The sequence below is a fragment of the Cherax quadricarinatus genome, chromosome 6 (assembly GCF_038502225.1).
Source record: "Cherax quadricarinatus isolate ZL_2023a chromosome 6, ASM3850222v1, whole genome shotgun sequence".
Taxonomy (NCBI): domain Eukaryota; kingdom Metazoa; phylum Arthropoda; class Malacostraca; order Decapoda; family Parastacidae; genus Cherax; species Cherax quadricarinatus.
Window position 1 is genome coordinate 56,434,681 of NC_091297.1, and position 24,438 is coordinate 56,459,118.

Below are 24,438 nucleotides of genomic sequence, written 5' to 3' on the forward strand. Positions count from 1 at the left end.
TAATTTGTATAATATTAATTTTGATAAGCCAAGTCTGGCTAAAGGTTTGTATTAATGTACATTTGAAGTTTATATTATTTTATTGCATGTAATTGCTAAGCTCAAGTAGCTAGGATTTATTCAAAGGTAAGTTGTACTATTTACCTTTATAAAGTGCATAATTTAGTACATAATCAGTGTTATTAAGTTGAGTTTAATACATTGCATCATGGCTGAAAATGAGGAAATTAATATAAAAGATAAACTTATGGAATATAGAGCAAAGAAAGCATCACTGCAAGCTAGAAAGGATCATGTAACCAAGGCATATAATAAATGTTTAGAATCAATGAATCAAGAAACTGTGAATACTGATGATTTAAAATTGTGTTTAGATGCTTTAGGTAATAGATATGATTCATACAAATTATATTGCAACAAATATGAAGCAGATTTGTTAGTAAACTGGTAGATGAGACTGAAGTAGATCTCATGATTAATCAGTATCATGACTTAGAGGAAAAGATTCTTTCTTGTAAAAGTCAGGCCTTGAATAAATTTAAATTAGTAAACCAGGCAGTTAATCAGTCTGCTTAAACAAATAATATGTCTTTGCCAAAACTCCCAGAACTGTGTTTACCTGTATTTAATCCTGGTGAAAATTGGGAGGAATTTTGGTAAATTTTTAAAGCAGCTGTGCATGACAGGAGTGACCTAGCCTGTGTAACTAAATTATTTTACCTCAAAGGACAGGTAAGAGGAGATGCTCACATACTCATACAAGCCTTTCCCAATGTAGATGATTCTTACAAGGAAGCAGTTGACTTGTTGAAGGTCACTTATGGTAATATAGCACAAAGTAGGTTGGATCTAGTGAATATCATTGTTAATTTAAAATCTCCAGATCACACTTACAAAGGTTTACAGCAGTGTAGAGTTAAACTGGAGAGCACTCTCAAAACTTTAAGTAATAAATATAATCTGTGGAGAAATTTTCTCCAGGAGGGGGGTATCAGCCCCCTTCAGCCCCTTGAGCCCCTTTCAACCCTGAGGGGCCCAGCCCTCTCAGAAGGGGCAAGCGTCTTATTTACTGCTACAGTGAGTAATTGATCACAGATGCCGTACAAGTATGCGACGTGGTCAAGTTGACCGCTGCTCCTTGCAGTGCAGTGTTGCAAAGTGTAGTTTAATAAGAGACAGTAAATCTCTTACTTTAGCAGGACAATTAAGGAAAACCCTGCTCCCTCTTTATTACCATAGTAAAGATAGTGGACATTGTTGTCTATGCTTAAGACAGCAAGAATCAAACATTCTGCTTTGCTTCATCGAGGAAGTGGCAAGGAAGCAAAAGTACTAGGTCAGCATTTTTGTTGTGCAAGGGGCAGTGGCGGCATGGGGCGCTGTGGCGTCTTCAGATTACTTTTGACTCTACTGAGAGTGACACTGACGCCAGGATAACCAACAAAGAACAACGATCTGTGCGTTAGTGTGAACAATGTGTCTCACAAAACACAATAAACACTTAAGAGAAGTGTGATCAGCTTCTTTAGTGATAAGATTGTGAACAATAAAGACAAATCTTGTGGAACATAGTGTACCAGTGTGCGTTTCCTAGACTATGGAAGACGTGGACATCCAAGGACACTTCAGCTTCTATCAAGTCACCGATACCTGTCGAAATATCTTCACCTCAAAAACATCTTCACCTCAACCTGCCTTCTCCTCAACCTGTCATCACCTCAATCTCTCTTCACCTCAACCTGTCATCTCCTCAACCTGTATTCACATCAAACTGTCTTCACTTCAACCTGTCTTTACGTCAACCTGTCTTCACCTCAACCTGTCTTCACCTCAACTTGTCATCACCTCAACCTGTCTTCGCCTCACCGTGGCCTTCACCTTACCCTGGCTTCACCTTAACCTGTCTTCATCTGCACCTGTCATCGGTTCAAACTGTATTCACCTCAACCTGTCTTCACCTCATCCTGCCTTCTCCTCAACCTGTCTTCACCTTAATCTGTCTTCACCTCAACCTGTCTTCACCTCATCCTGCCTTCTCCTCAACCTGTCTTCACCTTAATCTGTCTTCACCTCAGCCTGTCTTCATCTTAGCCTGTCTTCACCTCAGCCTGTCTTCACCTCAACCTGTCTTCACCTTAACTTGCCTTCAACTCAACCTGTAATCACCTCAACCTGTCTTCACCTCAACCTGTCTTCGCCTCAACCTAGCACCACCACAACCTGTCTTCTCTAAAAACTGAGATCGCCTCTAACTGTCTGTACCTCAAAATGTCTTCACCTCAACCAGCCTTCACTTCAACCTGTCTACACCTCAATCTCTCATCAGCTCAACCTGTCTGCACCTCAACCTCTCTTCTCCTCAACCTGTACTCACCTTAGCCTCTCATCCCTTAAACCTGTCTTCCACTCAACCTTTCTTCAGCTCAACCTGTCTTCATCTAAACTTGTCTTCACCTTATTCTGTCTTCACCTCTAATTGTTATCCCCTCAACTTGTCTTCACCTCATCCTGTCTTCTCCTCAACCTGTCATCACTTAAACCTGTCTTCACCTCAACATGTCATCACCTCACCCTATCATCACGTCAACCTGTCTTAACCTCAACCGGTCTTCACCTCAATATGTCGTCACCTCAACATGTCATCACCTAAGCCTGTCTTCAACTTAACCATTCTTCACCTCTACCTGTTATCAGCTCAACCTGTCTTCACCTCAACTTGTCATCACCTCAAGCTGTCTTCACAACAATCTTTCATCACCTCAACTTGTCTTCACCTCAATCTCTAATTGCCTCAACCTGTCATCACCTCAACCTGTCTTCACTTCAGCCTGTCTTCACCTCAACCTGTCTTTCCTCAACCTGTCTCCACTTCAACCCGTCCTCACCTCTACCTGTCTTCTCCTCATCCTGTCATCACCTCAACCAGTCTTCACCTCAACATGTCATCACCTCAATCTGTCCTCACCTCAACCTGTGTCATCACTTCAACCTCTCTTCACCTCACCCTGTCTTCACCTTAACTTGTCTTCACCTTAACGTATCATCACTTCAACGTGTGATGACCTCAACCTGCTTTTAACTCAGCCTGTCTACACCTCAACCTTATTTCACTTCAACCTGTCTGCACCTCAGCCTGTCTTCACCTCAACCTGTCATCACATCAAACCGTATTCGCCTCAACGTGTGTTCACCTCAACTTGACTTCACTTTAACCTGTCTTCACCTCAGCCTGTCTTCACCTCAACCTGTCTTCACCTCAACCTGTCTTCACCTCAACCTGTCTTCACCTCAACCTGTCTTCACCTCAACCTGTCTTCACCTCAACCTATCATCACATTAAACCGTATTCGCCTTAACTTGTGTTCACCTCAACCTGACTTCACTTTAACTTGTCTTCACCTCGGCCTGTCTTCGCCTCAACCTGTCTTCACCTCAACATGTCTTCACCTCAATCTGTCTTCACCTCAACCTGTCATCACATCAAGCCGTATTCGCCTCAACTTGTCTTCACCTCGACCTCTCTTCACCAAAACCTGTCATCGCATCAAACTGTTATCACCTCAACTTGCCTTCACCTCACCTCAACCTGTCATCAGTTCAACTTGTCGTCACCTCAACCTGTCAACACTTCAACCTGTCTTCACCTCAACCTGTCTTCGTATCAACCTGGCTTCACCTCAACCTGGCTTAAGCTCAACCTGTCTTCACCTCAACCTGTCAACACCTCAACCTGGCTTCACCTCAACATGTCTTCACCTCAACCTGTCTTCACTTCAACCTGTCTACGCCTCGACCTAGCATCACCTCAACCTGTCTTCACCAAAAACTGTCATCGGCTGAAACTGTCTTCACCTAAAAAATGTCTTCACCTCAACCTGCCTTCTCCTCAACCTGTGTTCACCTCATTCTGTCGTCACCTCAACCTTTCCCTAACTCAACCTGTCATAAACCGAACCTGTCTCCACGTCAACCTCTCATCACTTCAACATGCCATCACCTGAATCTGTCTTCACATCAACCTGGCATCTCCTCAACCTGTATTCACCTCAAACTCTCCTCACTTCAACTGGACTTTACGTCATCCTGTCTTCACCTCAACCTCTCATCACCTGAACTTGTCATCACCTCAACATGTCTTCACCTTAACATGTCTTCACCTCAACATGTCTTCACCTAAACCAGTCTTCACCTCGATTTCTCATCACCTCATCCTGTCTTCACCTCAACCTGTCATCACCTCAACCTTCCTTCACCTCAACATGTCTTCACTTCAACCCGTCTTCACTTCAACCTCACTACACATCGACCTAGCATCACCTCAACCTATCTTCGCCAAAAACTGTCATCGACTCTGTCTACACCTCAACAAATCTTCACCTCCACCTCTAATCCCTTTAAACTGTCTTCCCCTCAACCTGTCGTCACCTAAACTTCTCTTCACCTCAACCTGTCTTCGCCTCAACCTAGCATCACCACAACCTGTCTTCCCCTCAACCTGTCTTCACCTCAACCTGTCTTCACCTCAACCTGCCTTCACCTCAACCTGTCTTCACCTCGACCTATCTTTACCTCAGTCTGTCTTTACATCAACCTGCCTTCACCTCAAACTGTCTTCACCTCAACCAGGCTTCACTTCAACCTGCCTTCACTTCAATCTGTCATCACCTCAACCTGTCTTCACCTCAACCTGTCATCTCCCCAACCTGACTTCACATCAACCTCTCTACGCCTCAACCTGTCCTCACCTCAACCTCTCATCCCTTCAACCTGTCTTCCCCTCAACCTGTCTTCACCTCAACCTGCCTTCCCCTCAACCTGTTTTCACCTTAACCTGCCTTCACATCAAACTCTAATGACCTTAACATGTCTTCACCTCAACCTTTCATTATCTCATCCTGTCATGACCTCAACCTGTCTTCACCTCAACCTCTCATCATTCAACCTGTCATCACCTCAATCTGTCTTCAACTCAACCTGTCACCAGCTCAACCTACATTCAATTGAAACTCTCTTCACTTCAACCTGTTTTTACCACAATCGGTCTTCACCTCAACCTCCCATCTCCTGAACCTGTCATCACTTAAACATGTCTTCATTTCAACATGTCTTCACCTCTACATTTCTTCACCTCAACATGTCTTCACCTCAAACTGTCATACCTTAAACTTGTCTTCATCTCAACCTGTGATCACCTCAACCTGTCTTCACCTCAATCTGCTATCACCTCAATCTGTCTTCACCTAAGCCTGTCATCACCTCAACCTGCATTCAATTCAAACTGCCGTCACTTCAACCTGTCTCTTCTTCAATCTGTCTTCACCTCAACCTCTCATCACCTGAATCTGTCATCGCTTAAACATGTCTTCACCTCAACCTGTCTTCAGCTCAATCTGTCTTCACCAAAACCATTCGTCGCTTCAAACTCACTTCAGCTGAGCCTGTCTTCACCTCAACCTGTCTTCTCCTCAATCTGTCATCACCTCAACCTCTCTTCATCTCAACCTCTCTTCCCCATCAACCTGTCTTCGCCTCAATCTGCTTCACCTCAATCTATCTTCACTAAAACCTGTCATCGCCTCAAACTGTCTTCACCTCAACCTGTCTTCACCTCAACCTGCCTTAATCTCAACCTGTCTTCACCTCAATCTGTCTTCACTTCAGCTTGTCTTCACCTCAGCTTGTCTTCACCTCAACTTGTCTTCACCTCAACTTGTCTTCACCTCAAACTGTCTTCACCGCAACCTGCCTTCACCTCAACCTGTCTTCGCCTCAACCTGGATTCACCTCAACCTGTGTTCACCAAAACCTGTTGTCGCTTCAAACTCACTTCACCTTAACCTGTCTTCACCTCAACCTGTCTTCTCCTCAATCTATCATCACCTCAACCTCTCTTCACCTCAACCTGCCTCAACCTCAACCTGTCTTCACGTCAATCTGTCTTCACCTTAAAATATCACCCTCTCAACCTGTCTTCGCCTCAACCTGATATCACTTCAACCTGTCTTCACCTCAGCCTGTCAACACCTCAAGTTGTCTTCACCTCAACCTGTCTTCACCTCAACCTGTCTTCACCTCACCCTGCCTTAATCTGAACCTGTCTTCTCCTCAATCTGTCATCACCTCAACCTCTCTTCATCTCAACCTCTCTTCCCCATCAACCTGTCTTCGCCTCAATCTGCTTCACCTCAATCTGTCTTCACTAAAACCTGTCATCGCCTCAAACTGTCTTCACCTCAACCTGTCTTCACCTCACCCTGCCTTAATCTCAACCTGTCTTCACCTCAATCTGTCTTCACCTCAGCTTGTCTTCACTTCAGCTTGTCTTCACCTCAGCTTGTCTTCACCTCAACTTGTCTTCACCTCAAACTGTCTTCACCGTAACCTGCCTTCACCTCAACCTGTTTTCGCCTCAACCTGGATTCACCTCAATCTGTCTTCACCAAAACCATTCGTCGCTTCACACTCACTTCACCTGAGCCTGTCTTCACCTCAACCTGTCTTCTCCTCAATCTGTCATCACCTCAACCTCTCTTCATCTCAACCTCTCTTCCCCATCAACCTGCCTTCGCCTCAATCTGCTTCACCTCAATCTATCTTCACTAAAACCTGTCATCGCCTCAAACTGTCTTCACCTCAACCTGCCTTAATCTCAACCTGTCTTCACCTCAATCTGTCTTCACCTCAGCTTGTCTTCACCTCAGCTTGTCTTCACCTCAACTTGTCTTCACCTCAACTTGTCTTCACCTCAAACTGTCTTCACCGCAGCCTGCCTTCACCTCAACCTGTCTTCGCCTCAACCTGGATTCACCTCAACCTGTGTTCACCAAAACCTGTTGTCGCTTCAAACTCACTTCACCTTAACCTGTCTTCACCTCAACCTGTCTTCTCCTCAATCTATCATCACCTCAACCTCTCTTCACCTCAACCTTCCTCAACCTCAACCTGTCTTCACGTCAATCTGTCTTCACCTTAAAATATCACCCTCTCAACCTGTCTTCACCTCAACCTGATATCACTTCAACCTGTCTTCACCTCAGCCTGTCAACACCTCAAGTTGTCTTTCACCTCAACCTGTCTTCACCTCAACATTTCTTCCCCTCAACCTGTCTTCATCAAAACCTGTCATCGCCTCAAAAATCTTAACCTCAAAATATCTTCAACTCAAACTGCCTTCTCCTCAACCTGTCTTCACCTCATCCTGTCTTCGCCTCAACCTTTCCCTAACTCAACCTGTCATGACCTCAACCTGTCTTCACCTCAACTTCTCATTACTTCAACCTGTCATCACCTCAATCTCTCTTCACCTCAACCTGTCATCTCCTCAACCTGTATTCACCTCAAACTGTCTTCACTTCAACCTGTCATTACGTCAACCTATCTTAACCTCAACCAGTCTTCACCTCGATTTCTCATCACCTCAACCTGCCTTCACCTCCTCCTGTCATCACCTCAACCTGCCTCCACCTCAACATGTCTTCACCTGAACCTGTCATCACATCAACCTGAATTCGTCTTTACCTCCCTTCAACTCAACCTGTCTTCTCTTCACCCTGGATTCACCTTACCCTGGCTTCACCTTAACCTGTCTTCACCATAACTTGTCATCGGTTAAAACTGTATTCACCTCTACCTGTCTTCACCTCATCCTGCCTTCACCTCAACCTGTCTTCACCTTAAATCTGTCTTCACCTCAACCTGCCTTCACTTCAACCTGACTTCACCTCAACCTGTCTTTACCTCAACCTGTCTTCACCTCAACCTGTCTTCGCCTCAACCTAGCATCACGTCAACTTGTCATCACCAAAAACTGTCATCGCCTCAAACTCTCTATACCTTAAAATGTCTTCACCTCAACCAGCCTTCACTTCAACCTGTCTTCACCTCAATCTCTCATCAGCTCAACCTGTCTCCACCTCAGCCTGTCTTCACCTCAACCTGTCTTCACCTCAACCTGTCATCACCTCAAATTTCTTCACCTCAACCTATCATCACCTCAAACTCTCATCACGTCAACCTGTCTTCACCTCATCCTGTCTTCACCTCAACCTTTCACTAACTCAACCTGTCATGACCTAAACCTAGCTTCACCTAAACCTCTCATCACTTATACCTGTAATCTCCACAACCTGCATTAACCTCTAACTGTCTTCATTTCAACCTGTCTTCACCTCAGCCTGTCTTCACCTCAACTTGTCTTCACCTCAACTACTCTTTACCTCAACCTGTCATCACCTCAACATGTCTTCACCTCAACAAGTCTTCACCTCATCATGTCTTCACCTAAACCTGTCATCACCTCAACTTGGCATCACTTCAGCCTACCTTCACCTCAACCTGTCTTTACCTCAACCTGTCTCGACCTCAACCGGTCTTTACCTCAACCTGTCGTCACCTCAACCGGTCTTCACCTCAACCTGTTATCACCTGAACCTGTCTTCACCTCAACCTGTCATCACCTCAAACTCTCATCACCTGAACCTGTTTTCACCTAATCCTTTCTTCATCACCATGCGCCATCACCTCAACCTGTCTTTACCTCACTCTGTCCTCACCTCAACTTGTCTTCTACTCAACGTGTCATCACTTTAACGTATCATCACCTCAACTTGTATTCGCCTCAACCTGTCTTCACCTTAACCTCTCTTCACCTCAACCTGTCTTCGCCTCAACCTGGCTTCACCTCAATCTGTCTTCACCTCAATCTGTCTTCACCTCAACCTGTCTTCAGCTCAACCACTCTTCACCTCAACCTGTCTTTGCCTCAATCTGCTTCACCTCAATATGTTTTCACTAAAACCTCTCATCGCCTCAAACTCTCTTCACCTGAACCTGTCTTCACCTGAACCTGTCTTCACATCAACCTGTAGTCAACGTGTCATCCCCTCAAACTGTCTTCACCTCAACATGTCTTCACCTCAACCTGTCTTCACCTCAACCTGTCTTCACCACAAAATATCTTCACCTCACCCTGCCTTCTCCTCAACCTATCTTCACCTCAACCTGTCATCACCTCAATCTCTCTTCACCTCAACCTGCCATCTCCTCAACCTGTATTTACATCAAACTGTCTTCACTTCAACCTGTCTTTACGTCAACCTGTCTTCACCTCAACCTGTCTTCACCTCAACTTGTCATCACCTCAACCTGTCTTCGCCTCACCGTGGCCTTCACCTTACCCTGGCTTCACCTTGACCTGTCTTCACCTGCACCTGTCATCGGTTCAAACTGTATTCACCTCAACCTGTCTTCACCTCATCCTGCCTTCTCCTCAACCTGTCTTCACCTTAATCTGTCTTCACCTCACCCTGTCTTCATCTTAGCCTGTCTTCACCTCAGCCTGTCTTCACCTCAAACTGTCTTCACCTTAACTTGCCTTCAACTCAACCTGTAATCACCTCAACCTGTCTTCACCTCAACCTGACTTCAACTCAACCTGTCTTTACATCAACCCGTCTTCACCTCAACCTGTCTTCGCCTCAACCTAGCATCACCTCAACCTGTCTTCACTAAAAACTGAGATCGCCTCTAACTGTGTGTACCTCAAAATGTCTTCACCTCAACCAGCCTTCACTTCAACCTGTCTTCACCTCAATCTCTCATCAGCTCAACCTGTCTCCACCTCAACCTCTCTTCTCCTCAACCTGTCCTCACCTTAGCCTCTCATCCCTTAAACCTGTCTTCCACTCAACCTTTCTTCAGCTCAACCTGTCTTCATCTAAACTTGTCTTCACCTTATTCTGTCTTCACCTCAAATTGTTATCCCCTCAACTTGTCTTCACCTCATCCTGTCTTCACCTCAACATGTCATCACCTCACCCTATCATCACGTCAACCTGTCTTAACCTCAACCGGTCTTCGCCTCAATATGTCGTCACCTCAACATGTCATCACATAAGCCTGTCTTCAACTTAACCATTCTTCACATCTACCTGTCATCAGCTCAACCTGTCTTCACCTCAACTTGTCATCACCTCAAGCTGTCTTCACAACAATCTTTCATCACCTCAACTTGTCTTCACCTCAATCTCTAATTGCCTCATCCTGTCATCACCTCAACCTGTCTTCACTTCAGCCTGTCTTCACCTCAACCTGTCTTTCCTCAACCTGTCATCACCTCAACCGGTCTTCACCTCAACATGTCATCACCTCAATCTGTCCTCACCTCAACCTGTGTCATCATTTCAACCTGTCTTCACTTCACCCTGTCTTCACCTTAACTTGTCTTCACCTTAACGTATCATCACTTCAACGTGTGATGACCTCAACCTGTCTTTAACTCAGCCTGTCTACACCTCAACCTTATTTCACTTCAACCTGTCTGCACCTCAGCCTGTCTTCACCTCAACCTGTCTTCACCTCAACCTGTCTTCACCTCAACTTGTCATCACATCAAACCGTATTCGCCTCAACGTGTGTTCACCTCAACTTGACTTCACTTTAACCTGTCTTCACCTCACCCTGTCTTCACCTCAACCTGTCTTCACCTCAACCTGTCTTCACCTCAACCTGTCTTCACCTCAACCTGTCATCACATTAAACCGTACTCGCCTTAACTTGTGTTCACCTCAACCTGACTTCACTTTAACTTGTCTTCACCTCAGCCTGTCATCGCCTCAACCTGTCTTCACCTCAACATGTCTTCACCTCAATCTGTCTTCACCTCAACCTGTCATCACATCAAACCGTATTCGCCTCAACTTGTCTTCACCTCGACCTCTCTTCACCAAAACCTGCCATCGCATCAAACTGTTATCACCTCAACTTGCCTTCACCTCACCTCAACCTGTCATCAGTTCAACTTGTCTTCACCTCAACCTGTCAACACCTCAACCTGTCTTCACCTCAACCTGTCTTCGTATCAACCTGGCTTCACCTCAACCTGGCTTAAGCTCAACCTGTCTTCACCTCAACCTGTCAACACCTCAACCTGGCTTCACCTCAACATGTCTTCACCTCAACCTGTCTTCACTTCAACCTGTCTACGCCTCGACCTAGCGTCACCTCAACCTGTCTTCACTAAAAACTGTCATCGGCTGAAACTGTCTTCACCTAAAAAATGTCTTCAACTCAACCTGCCTTCTCCTCAACCTGTGTTCACCTCATCCTGTCGTCACCTCAACCTTTCCCTAACTCAACCTGTCATGAACTGAACCTGTCTCCACGTCAACCTCTCATCACTTCAACATGCCATCACCTGAATCTGTCTTCACATCAACCTGGCATCTCCTCAACCTGTATTCACCTCAAACCCTCCTCACTTCAACCGGACTTTACGTCATCCTGTCTTCACCTCAACCTCTCATCACCTGAACCTGTCATCACCTCAACATGTCTTCACCTTAACATGTCTTCACCTCAACATGTCTTCACCTAAACCAGTCTTCACCTCGATTTCTCATCACCTCATCCTGTCTTCACCTCAACCTGTCATCACCTCAACCTTCCTTCACCTCAACATGTCTTCATTTCAACCCGTCTTCACTTCAACCTCACTACACATCGACCTAGCATCACCTCAACCTATCTTCGCCAAAAACTGTCATCGACTCTAACTGTCTACACCTCAACAAATCTTCACCTCCACCTCTAATCCCTTTAAACTGTCTTCCCCTCAACCTGTCTTCACCTAAACCTCTCTTCACCTCAACCTGTCTTCGCCTCAACCTAGCATCACCACAACCTGTCTTCCCCTCAACCTGTCTTCACCTCAACCTGCCTTTACCTCAACCTTTCTTCACCTCGACCTATCTTTACCTCAATCTGTCTTTACATCAACCTGCCTTCACCTCAAACTGTCTTCACCTCAACCAGGCTTCACTTCAACCTGCCTTCACTTCAATCTGTCATCACCTCAACCTGTCTTCACCTCAACCTGTCATCTCCCCAACCTGACTTCACATCAACCTCTCTACACCTCAACCTGTCCTCACCTCAACCTCTCATCCCTTCAACCTGTCTTCCCCTCAACCTGTCTTCACCTCAACCTGCCTTCCCCTCAACCTGTTTTCACCTTAACCTGCCTTCACATCAAACCCTATGGCCTTAACATGTCTTCACCTCAACCTTTCATTATCTCATCCTGTCATGACCTCAACCTGTCTTCACCTTAACCTCTCATCATTCAACCTGTCATCACCTCAATCTGTCTTCAGCTCAACCTGTCACAAGCTCAACCTACATTCAATTGAAACTCTCTTCACTTCAACCTGTTTTTACCTCAATCGGTCTTCACCTCAACCTCCCATCTCCTGAACCTGTCATCACTTAAACATGTCTTCATCTCAACATGTCTTCACCTCTACATTTCTTCACCTCATCATGTCTTCACCTCAAACTGTCATAACTTAAACTTGTCTTCATCTCAACCTGTGATCACCTCAACCTGTCTTCACCTCAATCTGCCTTCACCTCAATCTGTCTTCACCTAAGCCTGTCATCACCTCAACCTGCATTCAATTCAAACTGCCGTCACTTCAACCTGTCTCTTCTTCAATCTGTCTTCACCTCAACCTCTCATCACCTGAATCTGTAATCGCTTAAACATGTCTTCACCTTAACCTGTCTTCAGCTCAACCTCTCTTCCCATCAACCTGCTTTCGCCTCAATCTGCTTCACCTCAATCTGTCTTCACTAAAACCTGTCATCGCCTCAAACTGTCTTCACCTCAACCTGTCTTCACCTCACCATGCCTTAATCTCAACCTGTCTTCACCTCAATCTGTCTTCACCTCAGCTTGTCTTCACTTCAGCCTGTCTTCACCTCAGCTTGTCTTCACCTCAACTTGTCTTCACCTCAAACTGTCTTCACCGCAACCTGCCTTCACCTCAACCTGTTTTCGCCTCAACCTGGATTCACCTCAACCTGTCTTCACCAAAACCTGTCGTCGCTTCAAACTCACTTCACCTGAGCCTGTCTTCACCTCAACCTGTCTTCTCCTCAATCTGTCATCACCTCAACCTCTCTTCATCTCAACCTCTCTTCCCATCAACCTGTCTTCGCCTCAATCTGCTTCACCTCAATCTATCTTCACTAAAACCTGTCATCGACTCAAACTGTCTTCACCTCAACCTGTCTTCACCTCAACCTGCCTTAATCTCAACCTGTCTTCACCTCAATCTGTCTTCACCTCAGCTTTCTTAACCTCAGCTTGTCTTCACCTCAACTTATCTTCACCTCAACTTGTCTTCACCTCAAACTGTCTTCACCGCAACCTGCCTTCACCTCAACCTGTCTTCGCCTCAACCTGGATTCACCTCAACCTGTGTTCACCAAAACCTGTTGTCGCTTCAAACTCACTTCACCTTAACCTGTCTTCACCTCAACCTGTCTTCTCCTCAATCTATCATCACCTCAACCTCTCTTCACCTCAACCTGCCTCAACTTCAACCTGTCTTCACGTCAATCTGTCTTCACCTTAAAATATCACCCTCTTAACCTGTCTTCACCTCAACTTGATATCACTTCAACCTGTCTTCACCTCAGCCTGTTAACACCTCAAGTTGTCTTCACCTCAACCTGTCTTCACCTCAACCTTTCTTCCCCTCAACCTGTCTTCATCAAAACCTGTCATCGCCTCAAAAATCTTAACCTCAAAATATCTTCACCTCAACCTGCCTTCTCCTTAACCTGTCTTCACCTCATCCTGTCTTCGCCTCAACCTTTCCCTAACTCAACCTGTCATGACCTCAACCTGTCTTCACCTCAACCTCTCATTACTTCAACCTGTCATCACCTCAATATCTCTTCACCTCAACCTGTCATCTCCTCAACCTGTATTCACCTCAAACTGTCTTCACTTCAACCTGTCTTTACGTCAACCTGTCTTAACCTCAACCAGTCTTCACCTCGATTTCTCATCACCTCAACCTGCCTTCACCTCCTCCTGTCATCACCTCAACCTGCCTCCACCTCAACATGTCTTCACCTGAACCTGTCATCACATCAACCTGAATTCGTCTTTACCTCTCTTCAACTCAACCTGTCTTCCCTTCACCCTGGATTCACCTTACCCTGGCTTCACCTTAACCTGTCTTCACCATAACTTGTCATCGGTTAAAACTGTATTCACCTCTACCTGTCTTCACCTCATCCTGCCTTCACCTCAACCTGTCTTCACCTTAAATCTGTCTTCACCTCAACCTGCCTTCACTTCAACCTGACTTCACCTCAACCTGTCTTTACCTCAACTTGTCTTCACCTTAACCTGTCTTCGCCTCAACCTAGCATCACCTCAACCTGTCTTCACCAAAAACTGTCATCGCCTCAAACTGTCTATACCTCAAAATGTCTTCACCTCAACCAGCCTTCACTTCAACCTGTCTTCACATCAATCTCTCATCAGCTCAACCTGTCTCCACCTCAACCTCTCTTGTCCTCAACCTGACTTCACCTCAACTTCTCATTCTTTAAACCTGTCTTCCACTCAACCTGTCTTCAGCTCAACCTGTCTTCATCTAAACCTGTTTTCACCTTATCCTGTCTTCACCTCAAATTGTCATCCACTCAACCTGTCTTCACCTCACCCTGTCATCACGTAAACCTGACTTCACCTCAACATGTCATCACCTCAATGTGTCTTTACCTCAACCTAACATCACGTCAACCAATCTTAACCTCAACCGGTTTTCGCCTCAACATATCGTCACCTCAACATGTCATCACCTCAACTTGTCTTCACCTTAACCATTCTTCACCTCTACCTGGCATCACCTCAACCTGTCGTCACGTCCTCCTCAACTTCTATTCACCTAAACCTGTTATCACCTAAATCTGTCACCATCTCAGCCTGCCTTCACCTCAACCTATCTTCACCTACACCTGTCTTCACCTCAACCTGTCATCACCGCAACCTGTCTTCAACTCAACCTGTCTTCACCTCAACCTCTCATCACCTCAACCTGTCTTCTCCTCAACCTGTCGTCACGTCAACCGGTCTTCACCTCAACCTGTCCTCATCTCAGCCTGTCTTCACCTCATCCTGCCTTCATCTCCTTGTGTCATCACTTCAACCTGTTTTCACCTCACCCTATATTCACCTCAACTTGTCTTCACCTCAACGTGTAATCACTTCAACGTGTGATGACCTCAACATGTCTTCAACTCAGCCTGTCTTTACCTCAACCTGACTTCAACTCAACCTGTTTTCACCTCAACCTGTCTTCGTCTCAACTTGGCTTCACCTCAACCTGTCTTCATTAAAACCTTTCATCGCCTGAAACTGTCTTCACCTCATAATGTCTTCACCTCAACCTGCCTTCTCCTCAACCTGTGTTCACCTCATCCTGTCGTCACATCAACCTTTTCCTAACTCAACATGTCACAACTTGTCTTTACCTCAACCTGTCTTCACCTCAACCTGTCTTCGCCTCATCCTAGCATCACCTCAACCTGTCTTCCCTTCAACCTTTCTTCACCTCAACCAGCCCTCACCTCAACCCCTCTTCCCCTCAACCTGTCTTCACCTCAATCTGCCTTCACCTCAACCTGTCTTCACCTCGACCTGTCTTTACCTACAACCTGTCTTCACCAAAAACTGTCATTGCCTCAAACTCTCTACACCTCATCCTGTCTTCTCCTGAAACAAGCTTCACTTCAACCTGCCTTCACTTCAATTTGTCATCACGTCAACCTGTCTTCACCTCAACCTGTCATCTCCCCAACCTGACTTCACATCAACCTCTCTACACCTCAACCTATCCTCACCTCATCCTCTCATCCCTTCAACCTGTCTTCCCCTCAACCTGTCTTCACCTCAACCTGCCTTCACCTCAACCTGTTTTCAACCTAACCTGTCTTCACATCAACCTCCCATCGCCTCAACGTGTCTTCACCTCAACCTTTCATTACCTCATCCTGTCATGACCTCAACCTGTCTTCACCTTAAACTCTCATCATTCAAACTGTCATCACCTCAACATGTCATAACCTCAATCTGTCCTCACCTCAACCTGTCATCAGCTCAACCTACATTCAATTCAAACTCTCTTCACTTCAACCTGTCTTTACCTTAATCTGTCTTCACCTCAACCTCTCGTCTCCTGAACCTTTCATCACTTAAACATGTCTTCATCTGAAGATTGAGACACTTATGCCGCTTATGGGAATCTTTATTCAGGAAACGTTTCGCCACACAGTGGCTTCATCAGTCCAATACAAAGAGGAAGGCGTAAGAAGAGGAGTAGTATGAGATAATCAATCCCTCAGCCTGGAGTCGATGTGTTCAGTCCATCAATCTTGTAGAATGTACAGCATAGGGCCGTAGACGTGGCTTATATACTGTAGTGAGGTGAGGTGAAGCAGGCGGAGGCGGGGTCATAGTGGTACCATCCACTAGTCGAAGTAGGTCTTCGTCCAAAGGTTGAACAAGTGTTGAAGAATTCTTTGTAACAAGATCCCATGATGCTGCAGTGTCTGACAGTTGTGATGAATGGTTTGAAAAACCGACAAGTTGAAGATTGAGACACTTATGCAGCATATGGGAATCTTTATTCAGGAAACCTTTCGCCACACAGTGGCTTCATCAGTCCAATACAAAGAGGAAGGCGTAAGAAGAGGAGTAGTATGAGGTAATCAGTCCCTCAGCCTGGAGTCGATGTGTTCAGTCCATCAATCTTCTAGAATGTACAGCATAGGGCCGTAGACGTGGCTTATATACTGTAGTGAGGTGAGGTGAAGCAGGCGGAGGCGGGGTCATAGTGGTACCATTCACTAGTCGAAGTAGGTCTTCGTCCAAAGGTTGAACAAGTGTTGAAGAATTCTTTGTAACAAGATACCATGATGCTGCAGTGTCTGACAGTTGTGATGAATGGTTTGAAAAACCGACAAGTTGAAGCTTGAGACACTTATGCAGCATATGGGAATCTTTATTCAGGAAACGTTTCGCCACACAGTGGCTTCATCAGTCCAATACTAAGAGGAAGGCGTAAGAAGAGGAGTAGTATGAGGTAATCAGTCCCTCAGCCTGGAGTCGATGTGTTCAGTCCATCAATCTTGTAGAATGTACAGCATAGGGCCGTAGACGTGGCTTATATACTGTAGTGAGGTGAGGTGAAGCAGGCGGAGGCGGGGTCATAGTGGTACCATCCACTAGTCGAAGTAGGTCTTCGTCCAAAGGTTGAACAAGTGTTGAAGAATTCTTTGTAACAAGATCCCATGATGCTGCAGTGTCTGACAGTTGTGATGAATGGTTTGAAAAACCGACAAGTTGAAGATTGAGACACTTATGCAGCATATGGGAATCTTTATTCAGGAAACGTTTCGCCACACAGTGGCTTCATCAGTCCAATACAAAGAGGAAGGCGTAAGAAGAGGAGTAGTATGAGGTAATCAGCCCCTCAGCCTGGAGTCGATGTGTTCAGTCCATCAATCTTGTAGAATGTACAGCATAGGGCCATAGACGTGGCTTATATACTGTAGTGAGGTGAGGTGAAGCAGGCGGAGGCGGGGTCATAGTGGTACCATTCACTAGTCGAAGTAGGTCTTCGTCCAAAGGTTGAACAAGTGTTGAAGAATTCTTTGTAACAAGATACCATGATGCTGCAGTGTCTGACAGTTGTGATGAATGGTTTGAAAAACCGACAAGTTGAAGCTTGAGACACTTATGCAGCATATGGGAATCTTTATTCAGGAAACGTTTCGCCACACAGTGGCTTCATCAGTCCAATACAAAGAGGAAGGCGTAAGAAGAGGAGTAGTATGAGGTAATCAGTCCCTCAGCCTGGAGTCGATGTGTTCAGTCCATCAATCTTGTAGAATGTACAGCATAGGGCCGTAGACGTGGCTTATATACTGTAGTGAGGTGAGGTGAAGCAGGCGGAGGCGGGGTCATAGTGGTACCATCCACTAGTCGAAGTAGGTCTTCGTCCAAAGGTTGAACAAGTGTTGAAGAATTCTTTGTAACAAGATCCCATGATGCTGCAGTGTCTGACAGTTGTGATGAATGGTTTGAAAAACCGACAAGTTGAAGATTGAGGCACTTATGCAGCATATGGGAATCTTTATTCAGGAAACGTTTCGCCACACAGTGGCTTCATCAGTCCAATACAAAGAGGAAGGCGTAAGAAGAGGAGTAGTATGAGGTAATCAGTCCCTCAGCCTGGAGTCGATGTGTTCAGTCCATCAATCTTGTAGAATGTACAGCATAGGGCCGTAGACGTGGCTTATATACTGTAGTGAGGTGAGGTGAAGCAGGCGGAGGCGGGGTCATAGTGGTACCATCCACTAGTCGAAGTTGGTCTTCGTCCAAAGGTTGAACAAGTGTTGAAGAATTCTTTGTAACAAGATCCCATGATGCTGCAGTGTCTGACAGTTGTGATGAATGGTTTAACCTTTGGACGAAGACCTACTTCGACTAGTGGATGGTACCACTATGACCCCGCCTCCGCCTGCTTCACCTCACCTCACTACAGTATATAAGCCACGTCTATGGCCCTATGCTGTACATTCTACAAGATTGATGGACTGAACACATCGACTCCAGGCTGAGGGGCTGATTACCTCATACTACTCCTCTTCTTACGCCTTCCTCTTTGTATTGGACTGATGAAGCCACTGTGTGGCGAAACGTTTCCTGAATAAAGATTCCCATATGCTGCATAAGTGTCTCAATCTTCAACTTGTCGGTTTTTCAAACCATTCATCACAACTGTCAGACACTGCAGCATCATGGGATCTTGTTACAAAGAATTCTTCAACACTTGTTCAACCTTTGGACGAAGACCTACTTCGACTAGTGGATGGTACCACTATAACCCCGCCTCCGCCTGCTTCACCTCACCTCACTACAGTATATAAGCCACGTCTACGGCCCTATGCTGTACATTCTACAAGATTGATGGACTGAACACATCGACTCCAGGCTGAGGGACTGAGGGAAGAGAGCAGCAGCTGGACTGTACCACAATGGTCACACACAAGGCTGGCGACTCCCTGACCACTGCACGGTCCTTCAAGCTGAGCTGGTGGCGATTCAGCAGACATTGTCACATGCCCTACGACATCGACTCCGACCTGTCATACATGTTGATTCCACCTCTGCAATCAATGCCCTCTCCCATCCTCAACCACAGGATAATGTTCACCTCATCACATCGATCCTGAGCATAATGACAGCCTTAGAAGTTCAGGGTAATAGATCGACATTGAACTGGATCCCCAGCCATGCTGGCATCCGGGGAAATGAGGCGGCAGATGATGCTGCCAAGGCAGCAACAGACTATCCACATGTTGGGATTACTGTCCCAATCAGCCTACGACAGACCAAAGTGGTGGCTGACAGAGCCACGAAACTTATGGGGGAGGTCTTAGGTGATACCCCATCTCAACAGTGGTACCGAGCAGCGACTCAGGGAGAACCCCCTCCATATGATAGAAGCTGGTCCAGAGCGCAGTGTACCGCCATCCATCGGCTTCGTTTGGGCTTTCCCACAGCCAAGATGATGGTAGACAAGGCTGAGGAGGAGATGTGCCAGTACTGTCAGCACGTTGTCCAGCGGCCCCTAACACACTATCTTCTAGAGTGCGAAGCTACTGAGACACTCCGCAGGCAACTAGGGGTGATATTCCCTCCAGAAGAGGACCCAGAGATGACTGCGGCCACACTAGTGTATCATGGGGTCAACGAACCAGACAAGCTGTTTCCTGTAATAATGACATATCCTCCTCCTCGCTAGTGTCCATAGTTACATATGGTGTCGCTTATGAGATGCACCAGTTGAACTGACCAGAGGGGCGCTTGAGCGGCATGCATCGCATCATTGTGGAAACCTTTCTCCATCGGGAGCCAGAGACGGGTCATCGCAAGATTGGGACCCGTGCCAGGACTATGGTCTTGGCGAACATTATACATACATACCTATGCTGTACATTCTACAAGATTGATGAACTGAACACATCGACTCCAGGCTGAGGGACTGATTACCTCATACTACTCCTCTTCTTACGCCTTCCTCTTTGTATTGGACTGATGAAGCCACTGTGTGGCGAAACGTTTCCTGAATAAAGATTCCCATATGCTGCATAAGTGTCTCAAGCTTCAACTTGTCGGTTTTTCAAACCATTCATCACAACTGTCAGACACTGCAGCATCGTGGTATCTTGTTACAAAGAATTCTTGAACACTTGTTCAACCTTTGGACGAAGACCTACTTCGACTAGTGGATGGTACCACTATGACCCCGCCTCCGCCTGCTTCACCTCACCTCCCTACACCTCAGCCACGTCTACGGCCCTATGCTGTACATTCTACAAGATTGATGGACTGAACACATCGACTCCAGGCTGAGGGACTGATTACCTTATACTACTCCTCTTCTTACGCCTTCCTCTTTGTATTGGACTGATGAAGCCACTGTGTGGCGAAACGTTTCCTGAATAAAGATTCCCATGTGCTGCATAAGTGTCTCAATCTTCAACTTATCGGTTTTTCAAACCATTCATCACAAATGTCTTCATCTACACACGTCTTCACCTATTCATTTCTTAACCTCAACATGTCTTCACCTCAACCTGTCATAACTTAAACTTGTCTTCACCTCAACCTGTGATCGCCTCAACCTGTCTTCACCTCAATCTGCCATCACCTCAATCTGTCTTCACCTAAGCCTGTCATCACCTCAACCTGCATTCAGTTCAAACTGCCGTCACTTCAACCTGCCTCTACCTCAATCTGTCGTCACCTCAACCTCTCATCATGTGAATCTGTCATCACTTAAACATTTCTTCACCTCAACCTGCCTTCACCTCAACCTGTTTTCACCTAAACATATTTTCACATAAGAACATAAGAAAGGAGGAACACTGCAGCAGGCCTGTTGGCCCTTACTAGGCAGGTCCTTTACAATTCATCCCACTAACAAACATTTGACCAACCCAATTTTCAATGCTACCCAAGAAATAAGCTCTGATGTGCAAGTCCCACTCAAATCCAACCCCTCCCACTCATGTACTTATCCAACCTAAATTTGAAACTACCCAAAGTCCTAGCCTCAATAACCAAACTAGGTAAACTGTTCCACTCATCAACTACCCTATTTCCAAACCAATACTTTCCTATGTCCTTTCTAAATCTAAACTTATCTAAACTGAGTGGTGACGTGTACTTAGCTCTGTGAAGACCTGTTTGTGTGCTCTCTGTGAATCTGTACCAGGATGCCCTCTCTTGAGCAACTTTACCAGCAGCTGAGAGAAGAGCTCAGAGTTGCTAAGATGTAGATACATCGATTAACGGAGGAGAACAAGAGGATTCGTAGTAATCCTTCTGTTGTGAGTCCCCAGGTTAAGAGGGGAGCTTGGTCAGTGGCCGGGCAACATGGAAACAAGCTGAAGATCAAGAAAACGGTTGGAGAGGCAGAAACAACGAGAAACCAGAAGACTACCGTGGAAACTCCCAACTCATTCTCAGTGCTACCTGACGAATGCGAGTGTTCTACTGGGAATGCCACAACGAGCACCAAAGAAGCATTGGCAGACGTGAGTAAGACATCCCTAGAAACCCCAACGAAGACCATCGAGAACGTCTTGACGAATTCTGTTAGGTAAGACACATATGCAACAGTTAGGTATCTTTATTTCGAAACGTTTCGCCTACACAGTAGGCTTCTTCAGTCGAGTACAGAAAAGTTGATAGAAGCAGAAGATACTTGAAGACGATGTAATCAGTCCATCACCCTTAAAGTTTTGAGGTGGTCAGTCCCTCAGTCTGGAGAAGAGCATTGTTCCGTTGTCTGAAACAATATGAAGTTGAAGTGACAGGATGGAGCCTTTATATAGTGCCAGGAGGTGAGACGTAGGTTGCTTTGGGAGGGCAGGTCCCTCTCAAACCCAGCCGTTCTCACTAGTAGAGGTCGAAGTTGATGGTCTGTACCAAGATACCCTTGTGTTGCAGTGTCTGACAGAATGAACATTAAAATGGTATAAAATACCGACAGATTGTTAGGTATTTTATACCATTTTAATGTTCATTGACGAATTCTACAAGTGGTGTAATGCTACCTGGCGAATGTGAGTCGACTATTCGGAGCATCACGACGGACGACGCCAAGGAAGGTAAAAACATTGTTGTTGTTGGGGATAGCCAAATTAGGTACATGGATAGGGCATTCTGCTTGAAGGATAGGAGTAGGAGGCAGAGAGTGTGTTTTCCTGGGGCTGGGATGAAGGATATTGTTAGCCGTCTGGATGACATCATGAGAGATAATGGGAGCAATCCTATTATCTGTCTCAGTGCTGGAGGCAACGATGTTGGCAGACGTAGGAGTGAGGACCTGATTAGCAGGTATAGGTCAGCAATAGAGATAATTAGGAGGAAGGGTGGGAAACCTGTCATATGTGGCATTTTGCCAAGGAGAGGAGTTGGAAATGAATGGTTGTCCAGAGCAATTGGTGTCAATTGCTGGCTAGACAAATACTGTAAGGAAAATGCGGTAACATTCATTGACAACTGGGACCTCTTCTATGGCAGAAATGACATGTATGCCAGGGATGGGGTTCACTTATCTAGGTGTGGGGTGGGAGCACTGGCCAACGCAGTGGAGGGAGCTGTTAGGTCTTTAAACTAGGAATAGTTAGTGGTATGGGTTTTGGCGGGAAAAATGTGAAGTCGCAGGGTAGTAACATGAGTACTAGAACTAGTAATAGGCAAAATGAGGTGGATATTGGAAAGCCAGTGGCACTAATTGACAAGGACAGTAATAGGTTTAGTGGAATAATAGAAAGGATCAGGAAGGGTAAAGAGAGAGGAGGGTCATTAAAAATTTATTACACAAATAGTCGCAGTGCTAGGAATAAGATGGACGAGTTGAGACTAGTTGCTAGTGCAGGTAACATAGATGTATTTGCCATTACTGAGACGTGGTTTAATTCAAAAAGTCGGGACATGCCTGCAGAATGTCACATTCAGGGTTTTAAATTGTTCCAAGTAGATAGAAGTATCGGAAAGGGGGGTGGGGTGGCATTGTATGTCCGAGATCGCTTGAACTGTTGCATAAAAACGGGTATTAAGTCTGAAGTAACACATACAGAGTCTGTTTGGATAGAATTTTCAGAGGGGCATGAAAAATTAATTTTAGGTGTGATATACCGTCCCCCAAATTTAGATAGGGACCAAGGGAGACTACTATGGGAGGAATTTGTTAGGGCCACAAGGCACGATAATGTAGTAATTCTAGGAGACTTTAACTTTAGTCATATTGATTGGAATTTCTTGACTGGGAATTTAGAATCATACGATTTCTTAGAAGTAGTTCAGGATTGTTTTTTGAAGCAGTTTGTGACAGAACCTACAAGGGGAAATAACCTGGTTGACTTAGTTCTGGCAAACAATGAATCCCTTGTTAATAATTTAGAAGTTTCAGAGGAACTGGGTGCTAGCGACCACAAATCAATTACATTTAGAATTGAATGGAAGTATGATAGTAGGGATAACTCAGTAACAGTCCCAGATTTTCGCTTAGCAGATTACGATGGGCTTAGAGAACACTTATCATCTGTTGACTGGGGTAACGAAGAGAGCTATCAATATGACAGTTTTCTGAACACAATACATGCTGCTCAAAGAACGTTTATCCCTTATAAGGAAATTAGATCAAATAGAAATGACCCTAAATGGATGAATAATAGGCTGAAATATCTACTAGGGCATAAGAAAGGAATTTATAGGCGTATCAAAAGAGGCGAGGGTCATCTTATGAATCAGTATATTGACATTAAGAGGGACATTAAAAAGGGGATACGAAAAGCTAAAAGGGACTATGAAATTAAAGTTGCTAGGGATTCTAAAACTAATCCAAAAAGTTTTTTCCAGGTATATAGAACAAAAGTCAGAGATAAGATAGGTCCCCTTAAAAATAACTATGGGCATCTTACTGACAAAGAGAATGAAATGTGCTCGATTTTAAATAATTATTTTCTCTCGGTTTTTACACAGGAAGACACTAATAATATTCCGGTAATTAATTTTTATAGTGGATCAGAAGAAGATAAATTATGTAACATCACAGTCACTAGTGAAATGGTTGTGAAGCAGATAGACCGACTGAAGCAAAATAAGTCACCGGGTCCTGATGAGGTTTTTTCAAGGGTTCTTAAGGAATGCAAAATGGAACTCTGTGAACCATTAACTAATATTTTTAATTTATCTCTTCAAACAGGTGTAGTGTCTGATATGTGGAAGATGGCTAATGTAATTCCTATTTTTAAAACAGGGGACAAGTCGTTACCGTCAAATTACCGCCCAATAAGCCTGACCTCAATTGTAGGCAAGTTGCTAGAGTCAATTATAGCTGAGATTATAAGAAGCCATCTCGATAATGAGGAAATGGTATGGTGATACCGAGAAGATGTGGAAAAAGACACTTATGTACAGTTCAGGACATTTATTAAAGGAAACGTTTCGCCACGACTGGCTTCTTCAGTCCTAATACAGAGAAAACTAAGAAAACA